This window comes from Falco cherrug, chromosome 3 (genome assembly GCF_023634085.1).
Source record: "Falco cherrug isolate bFalChe1 chromosome 3, bFalChe1.pri, whole genome shotgun sequence".
NCBI lineage: Eukaryota > Metazoa > Chordata > Aves > Falconiformes > Falconidae > Falco > Falco cherrug.
The window spans coordinates 116,473,800-116,489,516 of NC_073699.1; the positions used below are offsets into that span (position 1 = coordinate 116,473,800).

At 43.8% G+C, this 15,717-nt stretch overlaps 1 protein-coding gene across 2 annotated transcripts in view; it reads right to left on the bottom strand.

The window, feature by feature from the left end:
- Window positions 1-15,717, bottom strand: part of MAN1C1 (mannosidase alpha class 1C member 1) — a 68,790-nt gene that overhangs the window by 29,080 nt on the left and 23,993 nt on the right. The window lies entirely within an intron of this gene.

Consider the following 15,717-nt stretch of genomic DNA (forward strand, 5'->3'; position numbering starts at 1 on the left):
GAGCCCAGAGAACAGGATTACACTCTTTAGGAGGTAAGATGATCTACCGAGCAAAAGACAAAGTCTTTTGCATCAAAGAATTGCCTTTTATCGGGAGATGATGATATACTATCCTGGGTTTAGCTCTCCTTCAGTCTCTGTGGGAGCTGCACAGAAGACAGTCACGTCAGAGAAAGCCACAACTTCTCATATGGCTTCTTGCAGCCAAGGTCAAAACCTTCAGCTTGAAAGAACCTCTGCTCCATGCTCCGCACCCTGCGGGCAGACAATAGCAAGCTGAGATGCACAGCACCGGGTAGATTTCCCTTAACAGCAACTACATGACTGAGGAGTGAGCAGGGACTGAAGGAAAGGACAAAAATTAGGAAAGGAAAGGGAAGAAGGACAGAACCAGGCTGTGAAGAAAGAAAAATGAAAACCAAAGAGACTGCACAGCACTTGCAAGAGCATCCAGGATATTTTCAATGTGTCCCCCTGGCACCAGAAAACAGATTGTGGTTTTTGCTGTGCTCAGAAAATGGCCTAAGCCTCATGCCATCTTTTCCGCTGCAGTCGAAACAAAAGCCCCGTTACACTCCTTCCAGTGGGAACAGGGGCTGGGGTCTGTAGGCTGCTCTAATAAGGTGTCAGTGACTCACTGACAAGAGAAGAGACAATCGTTAGGCAACAGAGTGACTCACTGGTAACAAAGCACGATTCATTTACCTTCATCCTACCTCAGAGGGGTTGTGTGAAGCAGGATGCAGAACAGCAGACCTGTTCTGCAGAAGGGACAGCGAGTACAGCAGCTTGCATTTCAGGACCTCTCTCCAGAATCTTGTGAAACACCCTTGCATGCTCCCCATACCATTGTCCATTCAGACATTGTCTCTCCAATGTCTATTCAGACAGCTGAACCAAGCCCTCACTCTTCCTTCTGGCTTTTCCAGCTCCATTCCTACAAAGTCCAACTGCTCTCCTACCTGACGGATAACACTCTTCAGGATCAAAGAGCACTCCTTTGTCAAAATCAGTTTTGTGTTAGTTTTGGGTTGGTTTTGTTGTTTTTTTTTTCTTTCTTTGTTTTGTTGGTTTGGGGATTTTATTTTTTGTGGGAAGTTACTCAGGCTCTTGGAATTTGGCCAAAATGAAATACCTCCTTGGAGTGAGGTATGTACAGGCTCGGGATCTACCTTTTCAAGTCCTTTTGCTACTAGACTTAGCACACAGACCTGCACCTGCTTCTCCCAGCGGCTAAACAAGTGGCCTAACCCCAGGATGTATTCAGCCTCCACAGCTTAGCAAGTGTTTGATTTTCTAGACAAAGTGGAGCAGCTGTGATGGGAGGGATGGAGAGAGTCTCCTTCCTTCACTCCCCTCTTCCCAAAATAGCCAGCTTGGAGTATGACAGGCCAGATATGAGACTTGAAGGGCTCCCAGCTGCAAGTCTGTCCCTTGAGAGTCCTTAAAAAAAGCTGTAAAAGTGATGCTTCAGCAAATGAATAGCTAAGAGTGGGGTCTTTAATAGCCCTCTTCCTCAGGAAGGAGAAATGCCTTTTCCCAATGGCTATGCCTAACTCCCACAGTCACTCTGTCTGGGGAGCCACTAAGCACGATGGCTTGCAGGTGTGTGATCTAGCGTGGCTGCCCTGCCACAAAGCCAAAATAGCACATACATCACGTGCAGCGAGGTAGTCTCCATGTCTCAACTCTCACCAGCTTTACTGCCTAGGTGCAAGGAATAATGATGAATTTAGCGTGTGCCTTTACAATGCTAGAAATGGTGCAAGAATTCCCAAGCAGCAGGTGACAGAAGTATCTTCGCCAGCTTTTCAACACTACCTCCCTGATGTCAGGGTTTAGTTCGCATCAAATTCTTCTTTGTGCCGTATCACCCGTGTTTAGAGAGCCACGTACCCCTGCTGTTGCTATTACACTGCTGTTATGAATTGTCTGCCACGGAGATGGATGGAAGCCCAAACTAACCTCACCAACACACCTATTCAGCAGGCAGTGCTAAAGCACTAGAGCAAGCAAAGAGGTTAAGGAATATTGTCTCCAATGTCATGGAGACTAAGACCCAGGGGACCTGGTCCTGACATTTGGCAAAAAACCCTTATGAAGTTTCTCAGTGAACAGAAACCGAATCCTTCATTTTCAACAAAGCCATTTAAAAAATCTGTACAGTAACGCATTGTGCCAATGCTTAAAATGAACAGCACAAGTCATTAGGAAGCTATCATACTTAATCTTGCCTATAGCAGGACTGTTTAAATGCTACCAAACAGAGAGTTTCAAATAGCTTTTTGCTAACTTTAATAACCAAGTTTACAATTGAAGGCAAGAGCGAAAGGGGGAGGAATTTAGATCAGTGCAATGTAAACCTAGATCAAAAATGAAAGGTCTTGACTCCCACTGTTCTTATGTCAAATCGTATTTGTCAAAACAAAAATTAGTGCTGAAATCTTGTTTGGAATAAAAATTAGGATGCAGTTTTTATGAAACATGATGAACTTGTTAACTGTTGAGGCACAAAAGATTCCAGTTGTTACTGGTTATTTATCTTCACCTCTTGGGGTGCAGGTGACGCAGGGCAAAACAAGAACTGAAAACACTGAGATCCCTTCTTCTGCTTATGCTGGTACCAAAGGCTTCAAAAGATTGAACTGGCTTTGATTAAAATCAGTGCCTTGTTAAAACAGGAGTTTGAAAAACGACCATCTCTGAACGCTGTTTTTCTTGTTCTTTTCGGTTCTTTTTCTCATTGATAGTGCTTGGAGACCAGACTGAACTTTTGACATTTATCCAGAGATTTGTGCGAGAAGCATGGGAGCTGGCTGAGACCACATCACCAGACAGCTTCTGGGTGGTGGCATACTGTCGAATTCTGGGGGAAATCTACACAGAGACTTTCTACACAGCTCAGGATTATCTTGGCAACAAAGTAAACTGTGAAAAATCACTGCACAGTTTCTTGAAAAATCTGCTTTACAGTGACGCTTTGCCAGTCCTCTCTGCGGAGCTCTGGGTCAGGCAGAACAAGTGGTTGGGAGCCTGGAACTCCTGAGATAGGATCTGGGGTTTTGGCCAGAGCTCCCTGCCTGCTCTGGGCCTTAGTTGCTTCTGCCAGCAAAAAAGCAGGAGGCATTTTCCTCCAAGTTTAAAAAGAGAAAGAGTTGAAATAAAGACAACGTGCTCATTAAAGAAATAAAAAGATCTAAAAATCCATATTCAGGGATAGTGCTGCAGCATATTGACCGAAGTTTTAGCCTGTTCTACTCAGTGCCAGGTACAGCAAGACAAGAAACAAGAGGCATCTGCACAGCACACGCTACCCCTCTGACACTAAGCAAACAGCCCCTCGGGTACTGGCCTGTTCCCTCACCAGCTGCTGTCTCGCCACCTCCCTCGATCACATCAGTTTATCTGACCTGGTGTTTCTGTCTCTGTTCATCCCAAGCCCCTTGCGCTAGCCATTCATCTCCCCGCTGCAACGGCATTGCTGGCCATGCAAAAACACTCCCACCAGTTTATTTTTTCCACTTTTCCTTTCAGAATTGTCCCCTAGAACAAAAACCTTGGATGAGGTGTCAGTACTGGAAGATGATTACACTCCAGTTCCAGAAGATATTCTCAAGTAGAAAGACAATCTGTTCACATTACAAGCAGGATCACGCCAGTTGTCAGTGATCTCTAGGACAGGGCTGGTACTATTTGTTCAGCTGACACTAATTAAACATAAAATCCAAATGAAATAGGAAACAGGTTACAGTCCTTTTCAGGAAGAAAGAAAATTGCTCAGTTAAGTCTTCCCAATTGTCTCATTACAATCCAGTCCTTCAGCTGCCTGCAAATGGTACCTACATGCTGCAGATGAAGTCTGCAAAGCCAACACCACCAGACCTGAGTTACAGCCTTGCCACTGTGTCTTATTTATTGAGGTTTTTGTCTGCGGACCTGATAGCTGTTAACACAGAGTAACTCTATTCCCTTTATTTAAGGTAAACTAAACAAATTACATCTGAGCAACAAGGTAGCAGCAGAAAGAGATAAAGGGGACAAAAAAGTAGTCCAAGAATTAGAAGACATCTATTTCTTTTTTTATCAACACATTCTCCTGGAGACTAAAAAAAAAAAGAAAAAGTCCATTAGCTTTTGAGCAACCTCATTTTTCTCTGCTTTCCAAATAAACCACTGCATCTGCACTTCACAGACGTCATCAGAAAACAGTTCGTATCCAAGGTCATTTTCCCATCTTCTTCCTATTAATCTTCCTCACTCTCCTCTCCAGGTATTGGTCAAAAGGTGACACCCCAAACACTCTCCACCCCACGTGTGCTCCCCTGATGTATGGAGCAGGGAGTGACTGTGCAGAAGGGTAGAACTCACTGAGCCCTTGGCCTCCAGCAGCTCACAGGCGTTTGCCACAGCCAGCTCTGTCCTCCGCTCCCCCGCCAGCCTCAGCCGGGAGCAGCCACGGACGGAGGTCTTGGGGCAACATGCTGGGCACTGTGGTGGCTCCCGGCTCACTAGCAGTGTTAGTGCTGGTTAGCTTCAGATCCTGCCTCTCCCTGCCACTTGTCCTTACCTGTAGCAGGGGCAGCAGACATTGGCAGGGACTGTACCAAGCCCCCACAGATCCCAACAAACCAGCCTCCATCACCCCAAGACACAAACTAGCCTTGATTTCAGTTTATGCTGATGTGCCATGCCTGATCTCTTCCACTTTGTGATTCCTAACAGATTTAGCTCTGGTAGCTGACAGAATGTTGACCCTGCTTTGCAGGCTACCAACTGGCCACTAATCTCTTCAGCTATCAATTATCTGGCCCTGGAGATGCTAATTTTCTTGCAGTACTGGAAGAAACACTTAGTGGATCCATCAGAACCCCATGCATTTTACTAGACGCAGGGCATCACTCAAGACAATGCTGAAGTTACTGCCGCTCTATAAGCTTCATACCTAAATCAACTCAAAACCTAGTCCTATACACTGGAGGGTAGTAGGTAATGTCACACTTGCCCCAGCTAAGGAGAACTCAAAGCGCTGATCATTCCCTGAAAAGATGCTTAGGAACAGGAGAGCAACTAATGCTGGAGCACGTGGCTGGGATGAAGCAGAGCCTACGGGGTACATCAGATCACGCAAGGAGACTAAAACGTAACCCCAGCTTGAAAGAGCCATCTGCCAAACAAGGATGAACCACCTCCTACCTAAAGGCAAAGAATTTTGAAGACTGGCATTAGGGAGATTGCCCAAACATCTGGTCCACAAGATAGCTCAGTCTGTTTTTCCTTGTCAACAGGAGTGATCTTCCAAGTTCACGGGAAGCGATAATGAATCACAGTTCCACCTGCACTACGCAATGGGTGTCAGCATATGTGCTGCACAGTTTCTAGGTAAATCTGGCATCACAGAAGAGCATCTTGAAGTGTTGGCTTTTAGGTTGCTATGATCAAATTTAATACAGAATGTGTTCCAGCTGGGGAAGAAATAGCTTTTTTGGATTACAAACCACTCATGTTTTTCAAATATCAATTTCCCCTGAAGAATTAAGACTATCATTCAAACTGAACTAGCAGTGGCAGCTCTCCCCTGAACAAGTGATGGGTGAGAAAGAAAAAAAGAGAGCTCATGCTCATTTAGGAAAGTGGCAAAGTAGACTGTCTGGAGGAAATCAGGCTGGTGGGAACAGGTTTAGCAATATTCTTATTATGCACTGGAAAAAAAAAAAAAGAAAAGAAAGGTCTTCAGCATAAAAATGAATTGCTTGTCACAGTAACAGCCCTTCAGATAGTTACTTCCTTCAGTGGAAGGGGAGAGAAGATATATGATAAGCACCTATTGCCAACAGATTCTTAAGTATTTAATACTTGGCAGCTGCTCCCCAATTTAATCCTTTTTTCCCCAGTTTCTCCAACCATCTTTCATTATTTAGTGATCCTCCAACAACAGGCACCGTCCCGCCACTGCATGACTCCAGACCTCCTGGAGCTTGAATCAAACTGTTTCTATTTGAAAGTGTCACAGAGGAGGAAGTGGTTTGACTGAGCCTCAGGAACACAATCCTTGATACAGGAGAGATACTGCAAATCCACTCTCTACGTGTATCCAATCCATTTCCCATGACACACAGATTCTATTTCAGGCAGACTATGTCAGCTATGGAGAGCTCAGCAGAAAATTGAAAGCAATAATCATTCAAATGCTCCTTCGGGAAAGAGGTTTTCTCCTTTGTTTGGGCAACAAGGCTCAGATGTCAGTGAAGCAGAGGTAATTACTTCTGGCAAAGGTAGGTAATTTGACAAGCAAGGAGTAATTCTGGGAGGAACAGGTCAAAAAGGTTAAGCAGATGTCAACAGCAGCAATGCTAGTGGGGCAAAATACTGCTGGTTTCTCCTCTTCTGGATGTTTGAAATTAATTTTAGACTGCTTAAAGGTAACCTGATTATATACTATTTATTGCTCCTCCAAATACCTCCTTGAGGACTTGCATCATTTAATGTGAGGGGTCCCAGCAGGCCTATTAAAACAAACACACACGTCCTGCCTGCAACTGTTATCCATGGTCTTTGAGAGACATAGGAAGCAGTTAATGAGCAGAGACTGCTAATTCATCTTAGAATTCAAAGGAGAGATGCTTCATTGTAATAATCATGAAGAAGATGCCCTTCTATCTTCCAAACACACTTCCCAAAAAGCGGCTGTGGCAGATGTATTATGACAGCACATGCAGCTTGTAACTCTAGATGGCATTTTTCCCTCAGCAGATAAGATATGCTCTGGATGGGCTTTGCAGAACAGACAGTGCATTCCAGTTTGAGTTATAAAACTGCTCATATCCCTGATGTGGTTTTATCTACAGTCCAGACAAGCAAACATCACCTCCCACAGCGTGTTCACAGAAATCATCTGGTCCATAACACAAGCCCAGGTGTCAGAGAAGAATTCAGAGATACAGGAATGAAACTGCTCTTTGCCTCAAAATAAAGCTAATAGGATTAATTTTTCTGTTCTGTATGCAACAGAATGGGAGGTGCTGGGCCTGGACACCTGCTCTCAATCCAGATACTGCCAAGCACTGAAGTTACTGGTCACCGGCTGAACTAAGATACCTAATAATCAACAATGAAAAAAGTCTAAATACATTTTATGTATTTTGGATGCAATGGGTCAGGAGAATACAAATGGTCCATCACCATGTCCCAGCTGATGAGGAGGAACACATTAAGTCATGATAACTCCATCACTTGGAACCATCTGCCCATATTCTTCCTTTTCTCTCCCATATTGTTCAAGTCACACCAACAAGACCCCAGCTGAAAGCCTCCAAATGCTCTCCAGTATGTTGCTTGACAGGATTAGATATCAAAATAATCTCAGCGAATCAGGAAAAGAGTCTGAAATAACCAGGATGCAATTCAATAAGGATACACAACGTATTTCACCCTGAGGGAAGAACAACGAACCACGAAGCATAAGGAATAAATGGTTAGATAGCACTCTGAAGAAAACGATACCGAGGCTACAGCAGATCAAAAATTCAGCTCCAATTAACAATGTTGTAATGTTGCAAAAAGGAGCCAACCTGACTCCAGCATGGGTAAACAGCACGTGCCACGTGCAAGGCATGGAAGGGCTCTTGCACTCCACTCTGCACTGGCAAAGCCTCCCAGGACACAGAGCCCACTTCAAGAAACATTTGGCTCATCTGAAGACTTCAGAGGGGAGCAGTGGCACTGAGAAGGCCACAGAATGGGACCTACAATTAAAGCTGGAAAGGTCTGGGGCCGCTCAGCCTTGAGGGGAGAAGACTGAAGAGAACTTGGCAACACTTTGCAAAGACACAGAGTGATGCTGCAGAGAGTAAGATGGTAAACCATCCTCCCTATCCACGGGGAGAGGCCAAGAAGTCACAGCTTAACATTCCACAGGAGAGCAAGGTCAGATCCCAGCACAAGCTTTAAAACTGTAAAGCACCGAAGCAGAATGCCTGCGATGAACTTTCCGCCGTGGGGTAGTTTAGGGATGGCTTAAGAAAGGAAGGACTGAACGACCTCTCACTGTTCCTTTTATATTCTGTGATTACTCAGAAAGATGAATGAGAACTGCAGGTCTCCAAAAAGCCTCATGAAGATACCCCTTGGAGATGCACCAAAGTGATTCTGAGGGAAGGAAGTGCTACAAAAAGATACTTTCTGATGGCTCCGTTCCCTGCAAACCCCCAAAGCTACCTTAGTGACAGAGTACATCACAGTTACAATTTTGGATGTACACAGAAGTCAGGAAATTAAAAATGCTTGTTCCCACAGCAACCAGGATGCAGCCTGCCAAGAGAGAAGGAATGTTCTAGCCTAGTTGAAAGGTGTTAATTTTAATGCCTGAAGGCGACTTCCACTTCCAGATGCCTGAAGAAGGCCTCGGTGAAGTCAATGAAAACGCTCGGCTCTCACGTACAGGCAAAACTCGATCCTCAGTTTCTTTGTTCCTGAATTATCTGCTCTTGCTTGCAGAACACAACACAAATTTGACTTTGGAAATTAAGATGAAAGACAATCAAGGCTGCTGTGAGGACCATCACTGGGAATGCTGTGCTCTTGGACCACCCTACACTTTAGTACTCACATAATTTGTGCTTTCCCATCCTCCAGCTCTGTGAAGAAATGATAACCCTATGTAATCATGTATCCAGATAAAAGCACTGTGGCGGGAAATAGGCGTAACTTAGGTGTTCTTAATTGCATGTTTGTATCAGAGCAAGGATATTATGGGTATATTGAAATTCGTAGGGAAACAACCTCTGCCTTTAGAACTTTCTCTTGAAACATCTTCATTTTCCTGCACTGAGGTTTTTCTCCTTTTTTCTTTTGGGAGCTGCATATGAAGTATGTTAGGGTGCAGTAGATTTTTTGAGGATAAAATATCAAAAGAAGGATGAACAACTTTAGTAAGTCCAAAAAAAATCCTCCCTATTTTTCACAATGATGCCTCAAGCAAAGGCTAAGGGATTTTCTTGAACTTCCAAAAAATCCTCTCTAGAGACAAGAACAATCTTGAGAGGCTAAAAGAGAGTATTTTTAAAAAGTTTAAAGGTCTTCAAATGACAAATGCCCACCACAATATTCTGAACACATAGATCCAACCTTGAAACCAGTGACAAATCTGTAAGTTGACATCCTATGGGATGACGTTACTCCTACTGATTAAGTGAGATGAGAGACTTCTCTCATCCCAAAAGGCAGCAGAAATAAAGAGAAAATACTGGAAACAAGTGCCTGGCAAAATTATAGAAAAGGAAATTCTGTAGCAGGAGCCATTTGAAATGTGATCTCCTAAAGGTGAATAGAAAAATGTCAAAGTCTAACACTAATCCAGATGAATATCCAATGAGATACATAATGAAGGTGGCAAGAAACTTAAGCAGTAGCACAAAAAGAGATACGATAAAGCAGTTAAGTTATAAATGTGAAATCTAGCACAGCAAAGCCAGTTCTGAACCTGCCTAATCTCTTCAGAAGTTTCAAGAGCGGAAAAGGAGTGAATTAAAACCCAAGAAGATCAGGTTTTTGCTACACAGTTTATAGCTACCCATCTCCTCTGAATAAACAAGGAAAAGCTAAATACAGAGGGGTAAAGGTAAGAAACCAGAAGTCTCAAGATATTTCCAACATCAAAAGGCATAGCTAACAGCACATTTAAAAAATATTCTTAACTTGCTCTGCTTTTTAATGTAGTTTCTGGTAGCGTATGTCTGCAAGTGGGTTTGCACCTGCAGCTGAAACTACGTAAAGCATCTGACTGCATGTGGTGGCTAGAAATATATATATATCTGAAAGATATATTCTGGCCAAAGCAGAGGTACCTGTGCAGTCGGGTATTCAGCTCTGTATATTCTGTGTTATTATCAAGTCGGCACAGAGGGGGGCCATTAAGATCCTTGGAGAGGATGCTGGATGTTAGTTCAAGCCAGTTGGAAGTGCCAAACCTCCAACTCAGCTTTCGCTGTGGAGTTGCCACCACCGCCTTCAGAATCCAGAGAAGAATCAGTGAGCAGTCCAACTACACCCACTCTCAGTTGGCTGCCTTTTAATCACACGCTCAATATCTCTGAAGATTAGACAATTATTTCCGCATAATTAGTGTCCAGAATGAGGCACAAACAACATCCCTAACGGGGTGATTTGGGGGGGTGGGGTGGGGGCCAGGAGAAAAAACTTAAAGCTCATTGTATTTTGAAATGCAGCCCCCAGAGTCTGAAAAAAGGGGAAAAAAACAGTTACAGCCTGGACTGCTCCCCTGTCTACATGGTAACAGGGCTGCTCGTGCGTGGCTTGCTTCCTCCACACCGCTGTACGTTCTGCTCCTCAGCATCCTGAAAAGAGGTCCCAAAAACCACTCTCTAGTCACAACATCTCAACACAATTTTCTTCCTTTTTCTGCTTTGATTTGCTACTTTAATGGCTGTTTTTCTAATTTTTTTTGTTGTTTCCTTCTCCTCCATTTTGCTGTGCAAAGCAGTTCTGACAAATCCCAAGACACTCTCGTACTTTTAGGCCTCATTAAACTCAAAACTCTGTTCAGGGTCAATGGAAAGTTCATGAAACTCATGAGGAAGCCTGAGATGATTAATGGCTTTTACACTGAGATAATGTGAAGTTTGCCCGGTTTCCTGCTAAAGACAGGCCCAGACCAAACCCTTGCTGTCCAATCTTTGCAGCTGTCCTTCGATCCAAAGGGCTGAATGCAGAGAGACACTGCAACGTGCATAAATGCTTCGCATCTTAGGCCAAGGCTGTTCCCCACTGAATTTTCCAAGTTTGTTTTTTGTTTTCCAAGATGTAAATCTCAGCTGAAGGGAGATGAAACCATTTGGTTCAAATAATTTTTTTTTTTTTTTCAAGAACTGCTGCCACAATGGAGCTATCAGGTCTAGTTCAGCCTCAGAATAAAAGCTCTGACAAGCAAAGGTGTCTGAAGAAGGCCCCAGGCCACTATATGAGACATTAATAATTTTTTTTCTGTTTAAACTTTTTAAATGAGTATTTCAAGCTGACAAGTTACTACCTGTCAGCTGAGCCACTGTAATAAGCTTAAATCTCTCTGTGTGAGGTTTAGGGTTCAGTGGAGCCCTGATGATTGAGCTAATGCTTGAAACGGCACATTTAAAGGAATCACAGAATCATACAATCAGAGAATCATTTAGAAGCCACCGTTCTCAGCATGACCCAAGGTGAGAGCAGAGTGAGAACAGATCTCCTGCAGTATAAATGACAACCCTTGGTGTCTGGAAGGCATGATCTTTGGCACATGGAGAGCAGGGGAATAAAACCCCATAACAGGGATAAATGTCAGCTTTAACATGAATCATGCGACTGGTCTCCAATGAGTTTGATATTTGGGGGATATCCTGATTCACTGCTTCCTGCTGACAGGAAAGAAGTTTATTGCCACAGATTTCAGTGACAGCAAAAGCCAATGTCAACTCAAAATGTCCTTCCTGAAAACAATATTCAACTGGGTAACATTATACATAAAAAAAAAAGATGATGATGCCAGGGAGCAACATCTTCATTACAATATATTTTTCTCTTCAAAGAGCCCATGGAGCCAACAGTCTAATGTCATCTGCAATAGGCAGCAGGAATAATTCCGCATACAAATTCAGAGAGCAATTATTATTATTATTATTAATATTTTAATCACATAAAAAGACACTCCAAGGTTTTGTAATTTTGTGATCACAGGGAAACAGATTCATAGGCAGAACAGAAAAGCTGCACCAAGTGATTGCACAATTGGAGGTTACCATTTCTCTTCTGGTAGTTAGAATGTTGCTAAATTAGTATTTTCATCCAATTACCTTTCCCACGTTAAATGTTCATACATCAACTCCTGTTGCTTCTAATTGAGGTGGGCACATTTCCTGCTTGCTTCATGGTTTCCCTAGCTAAATCACTGATGAAGGAAGCAGGTATTTGGAAAATGTTTGGCTCAACAAGCAAGACTGGATGGCTGAAGGGACTAGCTGCAGGGTGTGGAGCCTTTCGTGTCCAGGGAGGCCCAGCACCTGAGGTGGCGGTCAAAGAGCACTCTAGCTGCTGTTAGAAGTTCCTGTGAAAGCAGCTGGGTGGTGTGAGCCCAGTGGAGAGATGTTACTTGGATCCCCATCCAGAACAGAGACTGGGCAGGTGATAGTGTCACAGTGCAGTGAGAAAGTCCACTAGGATTGCACTGCACCTGCCAGGGAGAAAAAAACCTGAAGGTTTCTGAATCTCAGGACAATCAACTTGGTACGTTCTAGAGGCCTCTCTGTATATATTCATGTGGCCACTACTCTTCTGCCCCAGCCACTTCAAACCCTTTTTTTAATCCCGGAGAGCCAAAGCAGCACTATTTCCAGGCAACCGAGACCAATGACCTGCCTTCAAAACAAACTGTTAGGACAGTTCAGGCCAAAGTCTGAGCTGAGTACACAAACACAGCCTAAGCAGCCACTGATTTTTTCCAAGAACTGACACCCAGCCTGTGCAGATAGCCCTGTGTACTCTGTCACCAAGCAATCAAATGTGGAACAACGTGGAGGGTCCTACATGAGGACGAAGCCTAAATGCCTTACATCTTTTAGATCCAGCTGCTGTCAGATCTTTGCCATCCAGCTCTGGTGACCTGGCTGTGTCCTAGATGTGACAGTTGTCACATGGATTCACATCAGGTGAAGCTACTGAGCTTCACAACGATGCACAAATTCAGCATATGCTGAGAGAAGCAATGGCTGTGACAAGGCAATTCATAATTTTAGGTGTGATTTCAAGTGGGGAGAGAGGAAAAAAGGGGGGGAACCTAGTTAAAGGACTTCTATTTTTATACTAAAATTAATATACTAATGTGAAGTTAGGTGGTGAAAAAAGACTGTCTAACACCACAGCAAGGTTCCATATTTACTTGCTGTCACTGATTTCAGAGCAAATTGGCTCAGGTTATAAGTCAAAGAAGGATTCTTCTGCTGCCAGCACTGCACACTTCAAGAGATATCTGAAAATCAGGCTTCTTACCTTATCATTGTTAAAAGACTGTGCAATCAAAATCTAACTGACAATTCAGCTGATGCATGAGCAGAAATAGATGCCAGCTCACTCTCCCATAGCTAGAGAAACTCTGTAAATCTAACAGGATTTTAAAAACATTTTGTCAGAAAAATAAGTGGCTATGACAGACCCAGGGAGCGGGCAGAATAATAATTCAGCTATCTAATGCTGGATATCACAGTGACAGGTGCATTTCAAGCGCTGCACTACATAATACGGTCGCCCTCTCCAGCAGCCTCACTCCAAGGAATTCAACATGCTTTGCAAACATCCATTAATTTAATGCTCACAACACCAAAAATAGGAATGTTGAGATGCTGGCATAAAAAGGGTTAAAGTAACTAGATCAGCACTGGGAACAGAATACATACCTGTGGATCTCTAGCCTTCCCCTTTAGCCACAAGCCCTGTTGTGTAATTTTTCTCGAATAGTTCTCCTAAGCAAGCATGTTTGGGGCCTGATTCTAACAGTAGTCAGATACTCTGCAGGTCTTTCTTGAGTGAGATTAAGCACAGAGAGAAATTTTGCTGATAATTCTGAAAACTCCACAGCTGTGCAGTCACCCACATTGGAACCTTGTGGTGCAGGTTTTGCTCTAACAGAGATCATCCTTCCACACTAGCAGTATGCTTTGCCCATTTCCATGGCATAATTTCGAGGGAAATCATCACATATCTGAAATGGCTGCAAGTATAAAACATGTTTACCCGACTGGAGGGCATGGGATGGGATGTTTAGCATGGCACATCTTACCACAGGCATCACAGATGAATAAATAAATAATCACCAAAGAACCACAACTAGTGGGTTTAATGAAAGGGCTTTCAAGTTGCAATGATTATAAATGACAGAAATCAGAAGACTTCTGTACCATTAAGCTACATCCACAACATGGGAGAATCTTGATGAAATTAATGCCCTAGGAAGAGGATCTGGGCAGCATCAATCACAGCTAGGAACCTAAGACTAAGTCACCGGATCAAAGCCCACGTGAGTGGGAACGCTGCCTTCCAGGGTATGCAGCAGCCTAGCATTTACTTGGGTAGTGGGTGAGTCTGAACTCTATATGAAGAAGTATGGGAACTGTACAGTTACTCTCCCAGATGCAAGCTGCCACCTTCCAAGGCAGAGGAGAAAGGAGATTAACTGGGGTGGAGATGCAAGAGCTTTTCTGCTTGTCATTTTCCTGCCATCTGGGCAGACACTGGGGAGGGATGCTAGCTCATTGCTGTTAAGAGAAGCAGAATGCTATGTAAGAGCAGAAGGTGAGTGTTTATTTTGTATTTCTACTTTGATTAGAGAGAATATTTGATAAAGAGCAGCTCCCCACTTCCTCCAGGGTGAAGCTGCTAAACTGAAGGCTAGGCTACAAGCAAGCACCACATCCACAACAGGAAAACGTATCACCCTTGAAGAACTTGATTGTTTCTCATGCACACAAAAATACTTGAGAATAGCCCTAAAGAGGTTCCTTCCCTCCTACATGGAAGCAGCTGCAGAAAATCTCAGCTTAATATTGACACCTCCAGCCTGGAGAGTACCCGATTTGCCTCCATTACATCTGTAGTTTGGAATAAGAAGACGCATGATGTGACCAGAGGGGGAATGGGCAACAATGAAGAAGGCAAACAGTGCCCTGTCCTAATTGCTGAAGTCTCCGAAGGCAAGAGGGATAGATGGCTGCAGCAATGGATTGCCTCATGCTTCTGTTCTTTACCAGCCACAGTTAAAAGGAGGAAAAGCCTATTAAGAGGCTGAAATGTACCATGTAGCTTCTTTTCTGCAATTGCCTGCAAATCCTTGGGCTCCAAAGCATTTTCCTTGAGAGTGCTCACAGGCACGCTACAAACAAGCACAAGTACTGCCAATTGTTTTAGCATGACAAATACATTTAAAAGCTTTCAGTATTTTTGTCTGTTCATAGGCACGCTCCTTGAGGAATTTTGACAAGCTTGCTAGAACGGAAAAGTTGCAAAGTGCTTAACTTAGTGCTGAAGTTAAGGCAGATTCTCAAGTAAGAAACCCGCGTATTCGTGGGTTGTTTGAAGATGAAGGCAAAGGACAAACCAACCCAAATCACTGCTCCCGACAAAGCGAGACTGGGCAAAAGCAGTGGCTGGTCACACACAGCTTGTGCTAGTTCAAGGCACACTGCCAAAACTGCTGGGTTATCCGCCAGATACCACAGCAATCGTCAACGCAGCTTCCATGCAACTCACAGTATTGCACAACCAGATGTGAGTTAACTCTCCTGGTACTTCTGCAGGAACTTAAGAGGCACACCTGAGGCAATAAAAGGACTTGATGGCGGCACCAGAAGCAGAACACCAAGGTTTCTCCCCGTGCTATGGCTAAATTAAAAGCCAGCCCTTCCTCTGCCATCATCATCAGGGCCACCTGCCCTTGCAGTCCAGAGGCCAAATGGGGCTGCTGCTCTTCAAGGTTCTGGCCACCCTAGAAGACATGTGATGCTATTTCCAGCTTTGAGCCTTCATTTTCACACACATCTAATAGCTCCCTAAAGCTAATGAGGCCAGCGTAGGAGGCTGTACTCAGTCTCCACACAAAGCAGTAGATCTTCACATTATAGTCTGAAAGATCACACCCATGTCATGAACCTGATGTAGGGGACTGGGGCACCTAGAGAGTTG